Source organism: Meles meles, chromosome 9, assembly GCF_922984935.1.
Source record: "Meles meles chromosome 9, mMelMel3.1 paternal haplotype, whole genome shotgun sequence".
In the NCBI taxonomy this organism is placed as follows: domain Eukaryota; kingdom Metazoa; phylum Chordata; class Mammalia; order Carnivora; family Mustelidae; genus Meles; species Meles meles.
Window position 1 is genome coordinate 112,771,853 of NC_060074.1, and position 16,141 is coordinate 112,787,993.

Here is a 16,141-nt window from a genome sequence, read left to right on the forward strand (position 1 = left end):
CGCCCTGGCGTCATCACGCACCGTCGATCGTTATACGTCATGCGCGCCTGGCGCCTAGCTCCGTCGGCCTCAATCTGCGCAGGGGCTTAGGTGAGGGGCGGGACCCGGCCAGACACCCCGCGCCGCCTGACCGAGTGCTTCCTTTGTTCCCGCTGAGAGGAAATCGGCGCAGCAGGTTGGAGGTCAGGGCGGTTTGTCGTGCTTTCTTCACACTGTGAGCTAAACTTAATGCTCTCAGAAGCACCCCGTTTTTAAAGTTTGAATAAGAAATTTGCTCAGGTGGGGCGCCTGGGTGCCTCAGTGGGTTAAGCCTCTGCCTTCGGCTCAGGTCATGATCTCAGGGTCAGGGATCGAGCCCCGCATCCGGCTCTCTGCTCAGCGGGGAGTCTGCTTCCCTTGCTCTCTCTGCCAGTCTCTCTGCCTGTGATTTCTCTCTGTCAAATAAATAAAAATAAAATCTTGAAAAAGAAAGAAAGTTGCTCAGGGGGTGCCCCAGGCTCGGCCGGTTGAGCGGCTGCCTTGGGCTGGGACGTGACCGGATCCGGGTTGTCCTGGGATGGACCCCGCCTGGGGCTCCCTGCTCAGCGGGAGCCGGCTTTTCCCGTTCGCTCTGCCTGCCGCTCTGCCCGCTTCTGCTGTCACTCTGTCAAGTAAATAAGTAGATTATCTCTTAAAGAAAGAAATTTCTTCCGAGGTCGGTGTGGCACGTACAGTATGTGGCCAAGACACCGCCCCCCGCCCCAACAATGACATTGTGGGCAAGGCACTTGGTTTTGCTGAGTCTATGCGTGGGTGAAATTGAGGCTTCTGCCTGACCCTATTTTGAGCTTTTATTTTGGGGGGTTTTTGTTTTGTTTTGTTTTCATATTTTGAGCTTTTAAATGAAAGCACCCAGCTTAGTCAAGCACGAATTTGCTTACATTACCTTTTTTTTTTTTTTAAGAGATCACAAGTAGGCCGAGAGGCAGGCGGGGCGGGGGCGGGGGGTGGAGAAGCAGGTTCCCTGCTGAGCAGAGAGCCCCATGTGGGCGCGATCCCAGGACCCTGGATCGTGACCGGAGCCAGAGCCGAAGGCAGAGGCTTTAACCCACTGAGCCACCCAGGCGCCAGTTGCTTGCATTACTTGATGCAAATCGCGCCGGTAGGTTATCACCTTTCCTCTCAGTCAGACCAGATTGTAAAACCTGTACCCAGTAGTACAGCCACTTTGGAAAACTGTTTAACAGTGTCTGTTAGAGCTAAGTCTTCCTCACCCTGCGACCCAGCAACTCCCTTCAAATGGAATGAGTGCATGCATCTACCCGCGGCTTGTACAAGAGCATTCATGGGATGCCTGGGTGGCTCAGTGGGTTAAAGCCATTGCCTTCAGCTCAGGTCATGATGGCAGGGCCCTGGGATCGAGCCCATATATCGGGCTCTCTGCTCAGCGGGGAGCCTGCTGCCCTTCCTCTCTCTGCTTGCCAAGATCTCTGCCTACTTGTGATCTCTGTCAAATAAATAAATAAAATCTTTTTTTTTTTTTTTTAAGAGTGTTCATAGCAGCTTTGATCGGAGTAATTAATCACTGGTAACCCAAATCAGTAGTTGTGCCAGTAAATGAATTGTATTGTGGTTCTACAGTGAACTACTACCCACCCATGGGAAATAATTACTGAAAAACACAACAATTTGGGTGCAACACTGTTGTTGCATCAACACAAACACTGTTGAATTGGCTCAAAAGAGAACACTAAATGATCCCATTTATAGGAAGTTTAGAATACAACTTCCAAACAAGTGGTCTTCTAACTTTTGGGAAATAATATGGCAATATGAATCAAGAATCTTAAAATATTGGGTCTCCTCGCTGGCTTTAGAGCATGCAACTCTTGATCTCTGGGTCACGAGTTTGAGCTCCACATTGGGCAGAGAAATGACTTAAAAAATAAAGTTTTAAAATGAAAGAGTTTTATAGGCAGATAGGAGTGAGAATAAGGAAGTTATAGACAAAAAGGTAGATTGTTATGGCAAAGTTACTTTGCTTTAGAGGATGGCAGGGATCCATCAGGCAAATTACCTAACTAGTGGTGGTTAGGTGATTTACTGATTGATTGGTGTAAGATCCCATTTCTGGGAGAGCCCAAATTACAGTTACCTTAAGTCTTCTTTTGGTGATGTGGGGCTAAACATAAGTGACACCATTTTATGGTGGTCTTGTTTTGAACACTAGGATATGTGGGGGTATATATACCCCCCTAAAAGAATAGGTAGAGGGGGGCGTGGGAGGAGCAGTGATGGGTGGTGAGGAATTCATAACTCAGACCACTATTTAAGCATGAAACAGTGCTGCCCTGCATTCCCTCTAACTTCCGGGTACAGAATAAACCAGTACTCAAAAGAGAGGTCCTTGCAGAACAAGAGACAGACAATTCCAGTTCCATGTGGTTAGGTGTAGGATAGGATGGCAGGAACTCTGAAGGAAAGTGGGATTCTCACAAGCTGAAGTGCGAGAATCAAGTCAGAAAGTGACCCTAAGCAGTCCACCCTTAAGTAGGGTTCTAAAGGTGGAAAAGAAAAGTGACAAGCAAATGGTCTGTTCCTATATATTACAGCAACAAGTGGTAGGGAAGGCATTCAAGCATATTAAACTGTCCCAGTCCTTAAATATTCTCAAGATGTGCTGCATTAGTGGATCAATCTAATAAATAAAAGCTTTTCATACCTCTAATCTTGCAAGTCCTGCTGGGAAAATTGTTTTTTAAATTGACTAGGAGTTGCACTACAAGTATGCAAAGAGTTACATTCTGTATTCTTTTTTTTAAAGATTTTATTTATTGGGGCGCCTGGGTGGCTCAGTGGGTTAAGCCTCTGCCTTCGGCTCAGGTCATGATCTCAAGGTCCTGGGATCGAGCCCCACATCGGGCTCTCTGCTCAGCGGGAAGCCTGCTTCCCCCCTCTCTCTGCCTGCCTCTCTGCCTAGTTGTGATTTCTCTCTCCATCAAATAAATAAATAACATCTTTTTTTTATTTTTAAAGATTTTATTTGTTTATTTGAGAGAGAGAGAGCACGAGTGGGATGAGGGGCATAGAGAGAAGCAGATTCCCTGCTGAGCAGGGAGTCTGATGTGGGGCTTGATCCCAGGACTCTGGGATTTTGACCTGAGCTGAAGGCAGATGCTTAGCCGACTGAGCCACCCAGGTGCTCTATGTTCTGTGTTCTATAGAATTCTATACAAACGATCTTCTATCTCCAAAAAAAGTTAATAAAGAATAGAGACATTGAGGCAGTTGGCTACCTCTGTCATTAGAACACACAGCTCTTGATATTGGGACTGTGAGTTGGAGCCCTAGACTGGGCAGAGAGCTTACTTTTAAAGAGGAGGTAGTTACCCAGGTGGCTCAGTCATTTAAGTGGCTGCCTTCAGCTCTGGTAATGGTCATGATCCTGGAGTCCTGGGATTCATCCATCTGCATCAGGCTCCAGGCTGAGTGAGAAGCCTACTTCTCCCTCTGCCACTCCCCCTGTTGATGTTCTCTCTCTCTCTCAAATAAATAAAATCCTTTTTTATTTTTTTTAAATTTTTTTTAAAGATTTTATTTATTTATTTGACAGAGATCACAAATAGGCAGAGAAGCAGGCAGAGACAGAAGGAAGCAGGCTCCCTGCTGAGCTGAGAGCCTGATGCGGGCCTCGATCCCAGGACCCTGGGATCATGACCTGAGCTCAAGGCAGAGGCTTTAACCCACTGAGCCACCCAGATGCCCAATAAAATCCTTTTTAAAAATTTTTATCTATTTTTTATTTATTTACTTTAATTAAATTAAATATTTTGTTTATTTATTTATTTATTTATTTGACAGAGAGAGAGCACAAGTAGGGGGAGCAGCAGGCAGAGAGAGAGAGGGAAAAGTAGCCTCCTCATTGAACAGGGAGCCCAATGCAGAGCTCCATCCCAGGACCCTGGGGATCATGACCTGAGCCAAAGGCAGATGCTTAACTGACTGAGCCACCCAGGTGCCCCAATAAATAAAATCTTTAAAACAAAAAGAAAAAAAAGAGAAAGAGAGGCATAAAACTGTTGCAGACTATTACGGATTAGAGACTTAGGGGAAAAAATCAACTGAGCAAAATTAAAGAACTAATTGGCTTTGTTAAGTAATTCATAAGTCCTTCAGCATCCCATCCAGCAAAAGAAAGGAACTCCAAGGAGCTACACAAAAGGAAGGTTTTTAGGGGCTCCTGGGTGGCTCAGTGGGTTAAAGCCTCTGCCTTTGGCTCAGGTCATGGTCTCAGGGTCCTGGAATGGAGGCCCGTGTTGGGCTCTCTGCTCAGCGGGGAGCCTGCTTCCCCCCTTCTCTCTGCCTGCCTCCCTGCCTACTTGTGATCTCTCTGTCAAATAAATAACTAAAATCTTTTTTTAAAATTTTAAATATAAATTTAAGTATAAATTTTAAATATAAAAATGAAGTTTTTTATAAACAGAAATAGGGTGGGACAATTGGCAAAAAAAAAAGTAAGGATTATTTCAGGTAAGGTCACCTCTTGAGGAGGAGGCAATCTTATTAGGTGGAATACCTCAACTGTGGAGAATGGAGAAGGCCAATGTGACAGTGTTGGGGAGGAAAAATTCCCTATACCATTTAAAATTCTTTAAGCTAGTGTAAGAATAAAATTGACATGAGACAGATTAACAGGAAAAAAGCCAAGTTAATCACATGTACAGGGAAGCCCAATAACAAAATTCAGACCCAAAGAAGTGACTAGGACAGGCCGTTTTTTATGTTTCTAGACAACGAGACAATAAATCTGTGAGCAGTTAACAGGACAAAGAAATTCTTCTTCATGAGCTTCAGTAGGTAAGGAATTTTTTTCTTTTTCTTTTTCTTTTTTTGTTGTTTTTTTTTTTAAAGATTTTATTTATTTATTTGACAGACAGAGATCACAAGTACGCAGAGAGGCAGGCAGAGAGAGAGAGGAGGAAGCAGGCTCCCTGCTGAGCAGAGATCCCGATGCGGGGCTCGATCCCAGGACCCTGAGATCATGACCTGAGCCGAAGGCAGAGGCTTAACCCACTGAGCCACCCAGGCGCCCCTTCTTTTTGTTTTTTGTTTTTGTTTTTTTTTTCAGGTAAGGAATTTTATTTTTTTTTTAATTTTTTTTTTAATATTTTATTTATTTGACAGAGAGAAATCACAACTAGGCAGAGAGAGAGGAGGAAGCAGGCTCCCTGCGGAGCAGAGAGTCTGATGTGGGGCTCAATCCCAGGACCCTGAGGCCACCCAGGCGCCCCTAGGTAAGGAATTTTAAACAATTAATGTTGGATAGCAAACTAGTAGAAAGTAACAGCATTATTTATATAGCCTTCTTGGGTCTAAATTCCATATCTCTGGAGATAAGGCTGTATCTTTACCTCCTGGTACAGAGAGGATACCTTTCACGTGGGAGATTTATCTCCTGTTTCCTGGAGACAAAGGAGCATCAGGAGACAAAGGAACATCAAAGTTCTTATTCAATTGGCTGTTTAAGTAATTTTATTTAAAATAATCAGCATAGGGGCACCTGGGTGGCTTAGTGGGTTGAAGCCTCTGCCTTCAGCTCAGGTCATGATCCCAGGGTCCTGGAATGGAGCCCCATATCGGGCTCTCTGCTCAGCAGGAAGCCTGCCTCCCTTCCTCTCTTTCTACTTGTGATCTCTGTCAAATAAATAAATAGGGTCTTTAAAAATAAAATAAAATTATCAGCATACAGGACACCTGGCTGGCTCAGTCAGTTAAGCACCGACTCTTGATTTTGGTTCAAGTCATGATCTCAGGGTCATGAGATGGAGCCCCACATGGGGCTCCACGCTCAGGGGGGAGTCTGCTTGTCCCTCTCTCTCTGCTCCTCCCCACCCTAATATATAGATAAAATCTAAAAATAAATAAATAAATAGGGGCGCCTGGGTGGCTTGATGGGTTAAGTGTCCCAAGTCTTCATTTGAACTCAGGTCATGATCTCAGGGTTATGAGATTGAGCCCTGGGCTCTGAGCTCAACATAGAGTCTACTTGGGATTCTCCCTCTCCTTCTCCCTCTGCCCCTTTCCCCTGCTCACTAGCTATAAATAAATACATAAATAAATAACTGAAATAAATAAATAAAACAATCAGTATGCCAAGGTAGCACATTTTGGCTGGCCTCTGCTGGGTCCTCCCATGCTATGATGGCCCACCTGGAGCCTCCCAGGGAGCGTCCTAGAATCTCTGTAGGAGTAGTGGTAACTAGCAACAAGCATCCTCTTTGTGTCCTCCTGGCAAGAGGAAAGGGTCAGTTGGAGAAGCAGTTTTCAACTCCCTGGGGCCATTTGGAGTTTGGTGAAACGTGGGAAGAATGTGCTCAAAGGGAAACCTGGTAAGAAGAAGCTCTTCACCTGACAAATATTCTCTTTGCCTTAGTTGTGAATTTCTTTGTTGAGAAAGAAAATTACCATTATGTGACTGTACTAAGGAAAGGAGAGGTAGATATGACTCATGACCCGGAACCAAAGATTACAGAGCTTTTTTAGGCTATACCATTTAAAAAAATTTTTTTAAATGAAAGGTGGGAGTGCGTTCCCTGGGAAGAATTTTCTCCTCTGGACCAGCTTTTCTGGGCACTGCGTTGTTTAAAGGAACAAAGCTACAGTGCATTTAAAGAAGACTTGGATCACCTGGTAGGACACAAAGAACATCATCCCTGGGGAACAAGAAGAGAACCCGATTTATTTTAAAAAGACAAAGTCTTGTTAGAGAATGAAAAATATCTACATTTGTGAACAACTTTTTAAAGATTTTATTTATTTATCTGACAGAGAGATGACAAGTAGGCAGGGAGGCAAGCAGAGAGAGAGAGGAAAGCAGGCTCCCTGCTGAGCAGAGAGCCTAATGTGGGGCTCGATCCCAGGACCCTGAGATCATGACCCAAGCTGAAGGCAGAGGCTTAACTCACTGAGCCATGCAGGTGCTCTGAACAACTCCCTTTTGTCTAAAAAGTTCCATATGAGTGTCAATTTATTTGATCTCTCTTAATATAGCCACTACCCTTTCAGGCAGTACTTGTGAAAAAATTTTTGGCATTATGTCATGAATTGCATTTCAGACTCAATGTGATAAATGGTGATGTTGTGGCAAAAAAAACAAAAACACATTTTGGGTTGGCTTAACCTTGACCCCTACAACAGATTATGTCACTGGTACTGACCAGAGAATCCCTAACTGACCAATTAAGACTACATTGCTGAAGGAAGTTGAAACTGCAATTAGGTTAGGGATTAAACCCCAGACAGGTGACATGGCTTAACATAAGTGACTCCATTTTGGACCTTGATTTTCTTTTTAACGAGACATACCACCCAAATGCAAAGTGTGCTCTTGTTTCGAACCTGAATTTAACAAACTGACTTAAAAAAAAAAAGAAAAATTTTTGGTAAAATGAGGACATGTGAACATGGAATGGGTGGATATTACATGGCACTAAAAAAATTGCTCAATTTTTCAGGGTGCCGGGGTGGCTCAGATGGTTAAGTGTCTGCCTTCAGGCCATGATCTCCAGGTTCTAGGACTGAGCCCAACATCGGGCTCCCAGCTTAGCAGAGAGTCTGCTTCTCCCTCTCCTTCTTCCTCTGTACCTCTCTGTCTGTCTCTCGAATAAATTTTTTTAAAAAAATCTTTAAAATAGAATTGTTCAATTTTTTACATGTAACTGATATTTGGTTAAATTTTTTAATTAATTTTTTTGAGACAGCATGTGAGAGCTGGGCAGAAGGGGCAGAGGGAGAGAGAGAATCTTTTTTTTTTTTAAGATTTTATTTATTTATTTGACAGACAGAAATTACAAGTAGGCAGAGAGGCAGGCAGAGAGAGGGGGGAAGCAGGCTCCCTGCTGAGCAGAGAGCCCGATGTGGGGCTCGATCCCAGGACCTTGAGATCATGACATGAGCAGAAGGCAGAGGCTTTAACCCACTGAGCCACCCAGGTGCCCCAGAGAGAGAGAGAATCTTAAGCAGGTTCAACTTGGGGCTCGATCTCATGACCCTGACATCATGACCCAAACTAAAATCAAGAGTCAGACACTTAAACAACTGAGCCACCCGGGTACCCCTGATTAAATTTTAAAAATATTTTCCTATTAGTTACATTCTGAATTACTTGTGGGTTAAATGGTATATTAAATGATAGGATAGGGGCACCTGGGTGGCTCAGTGGGTTAAAGCCTCTGCCTTCGGCTTATGTCATGATCCCAGAGTCCTGGGATCGAGCCCTGCATCGGGCTCTCTGCTCGGTGGGGAGCCTGCTTCCCCCTCTCTCTCTCTGCCTGCCTCTCTGCCTTCTTGTGATCTCTGTCTGTCAAATAAATAAATAAAATCTTTAAAAAAAAAAAAAAAAGCCTCTTTAAAGGGCACCTGGGTGGCTCAGTTGGTTAAGCGACTGCCTTTGGCTCAGGTCATGATCCTGGAGTCCCAGGATCGGGTCCCGCATCAGGCTTCCAGCTCCATGGGGAGTCTGCTTCTCCCTCTGACCTTCTTTTTTTTTTTTTTTTAATTTGACAGAGAGAGATCGCAAGTAGACAGAGAGGCAGGCAGAGAGAGAGAGGGAAGCAGGCTCGCCGCCGAGCAGAGAGCCTGATGCGGGACTCGATCCCAGGACCCTGAGATCATGACCTGAGCCGAAGGCAGCGGCTTAACCCACTGAGCCACCCAGGCGCCCTCCCTCTGACCTTCTTTCCTCTCGTGCTCTCTATCTCTCTCAAATAAATAAATAAATAAATAATCTTTAAAAAAAAACTTAAAAAAAATTTAAAAGGTTGAGTAATTGCCTCATTATTTTGGGGGGATTAATACATGCAAATAGCACCAAATTAAAGATACAAGGAGGAAAACAGTGAAAAGATGGTCATTCTCACACCATGACACCTCTCTAGACGCAGCCACTCACCGAAGACTGTGCCTTTGTGAAGACACATATATGAAAACATTGTACACAAGATTTCTTTTCCTACAGAAATAGGATACTATACAAACTTATCTTGCTTCCCCTGTGGCAATATATCTTGACTCTTTTCCTTCTCAGGTCACATACAGATAGAGCCTTCATCCTTTTAATAGCCTCTTGGTTTTCTGTTGCATGGCTGAACAGTTTATTTAATTAATTTACTTAATGAGTGCTCTACTAATAGCACTTAGGTTACTTTTTTTAAATTTTTTTTAAGTTTATTTATTAAGTAATCTCTAGCCCCAACATGGGGCTCAAACTCATCCCCGAGGTCATGAGTTGCATGCTCTTCTAACTACGCCAGTCAGGCACTTCTGCTAATACAAATAATACTGCAATCACCATCACCATATGTTCTTTCTTTTTTTAAATTTATTTATTAATTTAAGTAACCTCTCCACCCAGCTAAAGTGTCTGAATTAAAAGACCAAAGAAAGTAATGCATACAGTTTCTTTAAATATATAGTTCTAATGCTTTCAGGAAAATTCATGTTAGAATACCGCATACACAGGGGCGCCTGGGTGGCTCAGTGGGTTAAGCCTCTGCCTTAGGCTCAGGTCATGATCTTGGGGTCCTGGGATCGAGTCCCGCATCGGGCTCTCTGCTCAGCAGGGACCTGCTTCTCTCTCTCTCTCTCCCTGCCTCTCTACCTGTGATCTCTTCTGTCGGAAAAAAAAAAAAAATCTTAAAAAAAAAAAAATACCGCATACACAACTACAGATTTGGCCTACATACATAGCATGCCAGGGGTTAAGAACACTGGCCCTCATGTCAATAGGCCCGAACCAGAGTGTTGATTCTACCACCCAGTGAACTGACACTGGCTTCCATTGCCTCCACTGCTGAACAGAAAAAAAGAAAGAAAAAGAGAGAGATAACAGGCCAAAAATGGAGTTGCTTATGCTAAGCCCCACATCAGCAAACCGAGACGTAACTATCTAACTGCTATTTCAGCCTTTCCCAGGAATGTGACCTTTAACCAGTCCATCAGAATTACTAATCAGCAATGGTGAGGTCATCTACATAATAGACTAAATTCAGGGACCTCAGTCCTCATTCTAGGGTTTGTCCTTCACTTTGAACATACTCAAATGCCTCTATTAAAACTTCATCCCATTTTGTGTCCTCAACACTTTTCTATCACTAGGAATCCAATTAACCACAGAAATCTGTGTTCACATTTTTTCTGGAGTTTACATTTTAACTCTTCTTATTTACTGACTGCATAATACTGATTTTTCTGAGTTTCACGTTCTTCCTTGGTAAATGGAATAACATGGCTTAGTCTTCAAAATAAATTACAAATCTGACCACATATCTCCAGTGCTCTGAAAAGGTTCAGAATAAGCTTCTCCAAAAAGTGCCACTTAAGCACGTAGATTACTTTGAGCTGAAGTCAATCAAGGCCCAAAAGACTCAAGAAGAGCTTTTTATCTCCCCCATAACTGTCTGAAATAATGAAATAGAGGGCATGGTTCAGGAAGAGGACTATCACCAGGGATAACTGCAAACAATATGGGGTAGGCATGGTAAACTTGGGGGGGAAGCTGGCAGGGCCTGGAGATTGAATTCCTCTGCATCCCACTGTCTCTGCAAAGACATCTTCCCATAAATTGTCTTCCTCCCCTTAGAAGTCCCAGACCCCTACACTCTTCTTACTTCAGCACAGCATATAAGCTCAATTGCCTGATGGTGGGCTTAATTTTTTTTAATTGGCTCTATGGCCAGTGCGGGGGTTTGAGCTCATGACCCTGAGATCAAGACTGCATGCTCTACTGACTGAGTCAGCCAGCACCCTGCCCCATGTGGATCTCCTATTCTTATGGAGCTTCTGTACATGTGTAATTAAATTTTTCTCATTAATCTGTTTTATGTTAATTTAATTAATAGGCCAGTCAAAGGAATCTGGAAGTGTAAAGGAAAAATTTTTCTTCCCCTACAGTTATCATTCTAGTCCAGATATTGGCAGACTGTGCCTGCAGTCTAGTTAAAAATAGTTTTACATTTTTAAAGGGTTAAAAAAAAAAGACTAAAAATATGACAGAAGACATACGTAACCCACAAAACCTGAAATACTCTCTCTCTACAGGAAGTTTGTTGGCCCTCGCTCTAGTCCAAGCCATGTTTGTGTGAACTTTTGCAATCACCTGTTCTCCCCACTTCCCTTTTTTATCCCAGTTTCCCCTCCCACCTAGCTCCAGTTTTCTACACTGCAGCCAGAATGACCTATTTAAAACAAAAATCAGGGGCGCCTGGGTGGCTCAGTGGGTTAAAGCCTCTACCTTCAGCTCAGGTCATGATCTCACGGTCCTGGGATCAAGCCCCACATCGGGCTCTCTGCTCAGCAGGGAGCCTGCTTCCTCCCCCCTCTCTCTCTGCTTGCCTCTCTGCCTACTTGTGATCTGTCAAATAAATAAATAAAATCTTTTTTTTTAAAGATTTTATTTATTTATTTGACAAAGAGATCACAAGTAGGCAGAGAGACAGGCAGAGAGAGAGAGAGAGAGAGAGAGAGGGAAGCAGGCTCCCTGCTGAGTAGAGAGCCCCATGCAGGACTCGATCCCAGGACCCTGAGATCATGACCTGAGCCGAAGGCAGCAGCTTAACCCACTGAGCCACCCAGGTGCCCCTAAATAAATAAAATCTTTAAAAAAAAACAAAAATTAGATCTTATTTCTTTCTTACCTAATCTCCAAATAGCTTCCCAACGTGCAGAGTATAAAATCCAAAACTCTGTTTCCATAATCCAGGTCTGCTTACATCTTCAATCTTAGCTCCTAATAGCTTTTCCCTGATTTACAAAGCTCCAGCCATTTTGGCTTGTTATCTCTGCACCCATTCTGCCACCCCATTCATGCTTTTGTGCTTAGCATTCTCTCCTGATTTGGAACTCTCATCCCCACCCTCCCATATTTTCCTACCCTTGACAGTTCAAATAGCATTTTCTCAAAAACACCATCCCGGAGCACTATATCTAATATCTTACTTGTTCCCACGCTAATCTACTTAGTTTTTTTTTTCTTGTCTGTCTCTCCGCCCCACCCCCACCCCCCAGAATGTAGGCACCAGGAGACCTGGAACCTTCTTATCTTGCTCTCCTTTAACCTCAACGGTGGGCACTCAGTAAAACGTGTTGAATGGGGGGCACCTGGGTGGCTCAGTGGGTTAAAGCCTCTGCTTTCGGCTCAGGTCATGATCCCGGGGTCCTGGGATCGAGCCCCACATCTGGCTCTCTGCTCAGCGGGGAGCCTGCTTCCCTTCCTCTCTCTCTGGCTGCTTCTCTGACTACCTGTGATCTCTCTCTGTCAAATAAATAAATAAAATCTTAAAAAAAAAAAAAAAACGTGTTGAATGGGGGCGCCTGGGTGGCTCAGTGGGTTAGAGACTCTGCCTTCAGCTCAGGTCATGATCTCAGGGTGGTGAGATGGAGCCCCACATCCTGCTCAGGGTGGAGTCTATTGGGATTTTCTCTGCTCCCTCTCTCTGACCTTCCTCCCTCAAATAAATAAATAAAATCTTGAAACAAAACACCCTGCTCATTGAAAATTAAAAACTGGCAGAAGCAAGTTTCTGAGGAGGCCTGATTAGAGCCTAGTCAGAATTCCAGTTTTGCTAAGGACTACCTCTGTGCAGTCTTTTTAAAACAACAAAAAATTTATTTTTGAGAGAGAGAGGGAGAGAAACAGAAGGAGTGCGCACACGCTGGGGGGAGGGGTTGGGACAAGGGAGAAGCAGGCTCTGAGCCTGATGCAGGACTAGATGCTACATCATGACCTGAGCTGAAAATCATGACCAGGATCATGACCTGAGCTGAAAGCAGGCTATTAACCCACCGAGCCACCCAGGAGCCCAGCCTCTGTGCAATTTTACATAAGGAAACAAGGTATGATTATGATTTTTTTAATTTTTATAATTTTTTTATTTTTAAAAAAGATTTAATTTATTTACTTGAAAGAGAGAGGAAACAGAAGCAGGGGGAGAGGGAGAAGCAGGCGGAGAGGGAGAAGCAGGCTTCCCGCTGAGCAGGGAAGTGGGGCTGGATCCCTGAACCCTGGGATCATGACCTGAGACGTGACCTGAGACGAAGGCAGATGCTTATCACCTGAGCCACCCAGGCACCCGATTATGATTATTTAAACCAGCCCATTTTATCCACCAAGAACAGGACATAGGGCTAACGGTTTTGTTTCTCCACTTTACAGAGACATATAGAACTGCCGGCATCTCCTATCAGATCCTGAAATGCAAATAAAGAAAATTCATAATACCAGATGCAGAGCGGAGGTTCCCCCAGCTGCGAGTTCGGGGTACAGGGGATGTGGGGGACTAAGAAGGACAACAGCACGTTGGCACCAGAAGAGGCGGCCCTGAAACTGCTGACGCCTTCTCAGGGGCCCTGTGAGACAGGCAGGGCAGGGACTGGACTCATTTCCCCTTCCCCTAACCACAAAATCCAGCCTTCTTCAGCTGGGTCTGTAGGAGGAGAAGCTGAGCTGCCCCGAGTAAAAGAGCTCACAGGTGAGCAGAAGTAGGCTATTCCTCTAAGAGGAAAGCCCGCTGGGAGGGCTGAACCAAAGCGGTCAGCGGTAAGATGAATGCCAATCCCCACCTTTCACAGATGGTCTCTCATTGTAATACTAAAAATCGCGCCCAGGGGCGGAGACGTAATATGCTAATTAGACGTGGGCAGCACGTATAGCATGACCCTTACTTAAAACGTGCAAGTGTGGGGCGGGGCAACAATTCCTGCTCCTACTGCCATTCTTTTGCTGCCTGGTTTCTCTAAAGCTCCCTGGGTAACCCCTTCTCTGGGAGCCAGCCTGGACTCATTCCTTGTGTTGTCTCCTCTATGCAGGAGCATAAGCCCCAAGAAAGCCTTGCCTGGAAGGCTTTCTTGGGGCTTATTCTGTCTCCTTTAGCCTCTGGTCAGTTTGTACTATTCAGAGAGCCCAAAGGCGGACTGGACTGGGTATGAGCGGAGGTAGCTGAGGTCCTTTGCCCCTGTCTATCCAGGTTAGTGCCGGCCCAGCAAGAGGCCAGCCGGCCTGAGATCCACCTCTCCCAAATCCCTAAGGGGAAGGGGATCTGAGCCCTTAGCACTCTCATGTCTAAGCTGAGGAAAACTAACCTGGATGAGAAGATAAGCTCGGTTCTCAGAGGTCCCACAAATGTTGGGGCACCAGGGTGGTCCAGTAGGTTAAAGCCTCTGCCTGCAGCTTGGGTCGAGATCCCAGGACCCTGGGATCGAGCCCCGAATCGGGCTCTCTGCTCCACAGGGAGCCTGCTTCCTCCTCTCTCTCTGCCTGCCTCTCTGCCTACCTGTGATCTCCGTCAAATAAATTAATAAAAAAAACTAAAAAAAAAAAAAAAATCAACTGTTAAAAAAGCACAAATGTTTACCTCTTTTGTATGTTTACTCAAGTATCTCATTTTTACTTTAAATCAAATTTAAAAAAATTTCTTATTTTTTTTAAAGATTTATTTGACACACACAGAGAAAGACTGCAAGTTGGCAGAGAGATGGGAAAGCAGACTCCCTGCTGAGCAGAGAGCCCCAGCCCGATGGGGACCCTGAGATCATGACCTGAGTGAAAGGCAGAGGCTTAACCCACTAAGCCACCCAGGCGCCCAAAAAAATTGTTTTAAGTAGGCTCTCCACCCAACATGGAGGGAGCTCCAGCTCACAACACAAGGAGTCACATGCTCTTCTGCCTGAAACAACTAGGTACCCCCAAATCCAATTTTTTAAAAAGTTTTATTTTTCCAGCCTTATTGAAATAACTGACATAGAACATTGTATTGACCTCACATAGAATTTTTTCCAGTGGTGACAACTTTTAAGATCTACTCTTAGCAACTTTCAAATACATATTACAGTACTTTTAAAATGATTTATTTATTTTAGAGAGAAGAGAGAGGGCATGAGAAGGTGGGGTGTGGAGGCAGAGAATTTTCAAGCAGACTCCCTGCTGAGTGCAGAGCCCAACAAGGGCTTGGTCCCATGACCCAGGAGATGACCTGAGCTGAAACAAGAACCAGATACTTAATCAACTGAGTCACCAGGCATCCCTACAATACAGTATTATTAACTACGGTCACCATGCTGTATATTATGTCCCTATGCCTTATTTATAACTAGGAGTCTGTACCTTATGACCACCTTTACCCATTTCACACCCCTCCCTTCATCCTTTGACAACCACCAATCTGTTCTATTTCTTTGAGTTTGGGTTTTTTAGATTCCACATATAAGTGAGATTATATGGTATTTGTCTCACACTTCACGTAGCAGAATGTCCTCAATGTCCATCTGAATCCAAGTATTTTGGCTGTAAGCCATTTAGTTCCTGAAAAAGTTTACCTGTTAAATAGGTGAGAAATAGTCCACGGACAAGTAACCGTAACATACCATACTATACCTCTACTGGAAAAAGAATCAGCTCTTGACATATAGAGCTTTTTCCGTGTTCTGATATTTGGTATACAGTTTCCAGAAATAGAATCACTAGGTCAGAGTATGGACATCTTTATGGTACCTGATCCATTTGGTGGGGTGTTTTTGTTTCTACTACCTGCCATGACTCTCTTCCCCCATCTGGGAACATCACCCCCACCTCCCTCCCTCTCCAACCATGTGGTTCCTGAGGAGTATCTGTAGTTTAGTGAACTTAGTGACACTTGTCTTCACATGACCAAATCTACTAGCTTACGTGCATGCTTTCTTTGTGCACACTCTCCACTTTCCTTCCTATGAAAATAAGACAATCACCCCCACCAGAGATCACCTGCCACTAAGTAGCAAGAAAAAGGTTTGGACTGGATGCCCCATCCAAGGAGTCTTCAAAGTGTTCAGACCTTCAAGTCTGGCCACTGAAGGAAAAAAAAAAATCTTAATTTAGGAGTAAGAAATAGTGCTTTAGGACCACTGTCTCCGTATCTACATTCTTCAACAGTCTAAGAAAAAAGGTCAAGTACTGATCTACCTCAAGTACGTTAGAGCCCTCCATGCTTGGCAGTTATCCTGGGTGTAACTGCTTCCCATGGTGAACTTCTTCCTTGACTTCTGGGTTAAGCACTATGATGCCAATGCTGTCTCAGTCATTAGCGTATCATCTTTTCTGTAAGGATTTCAGATGATAGTACAGGGCTGGTTT

At 44.2% G+C, this 16,141-nt stretch overlaps 1 pseudogene; it reads left to right on the forward strand.

Moving 5' to 3' along the window:
- Positions 1 to 6,078: 6,078 nt before the first annotated feature.
- On the forward strand, positions 6,079 to 6,767 carry LOC123950679 (annotated as a pseudogene).
- Positions 6,768 to 16,141: the final 9,374 nt, after the last annotated feature.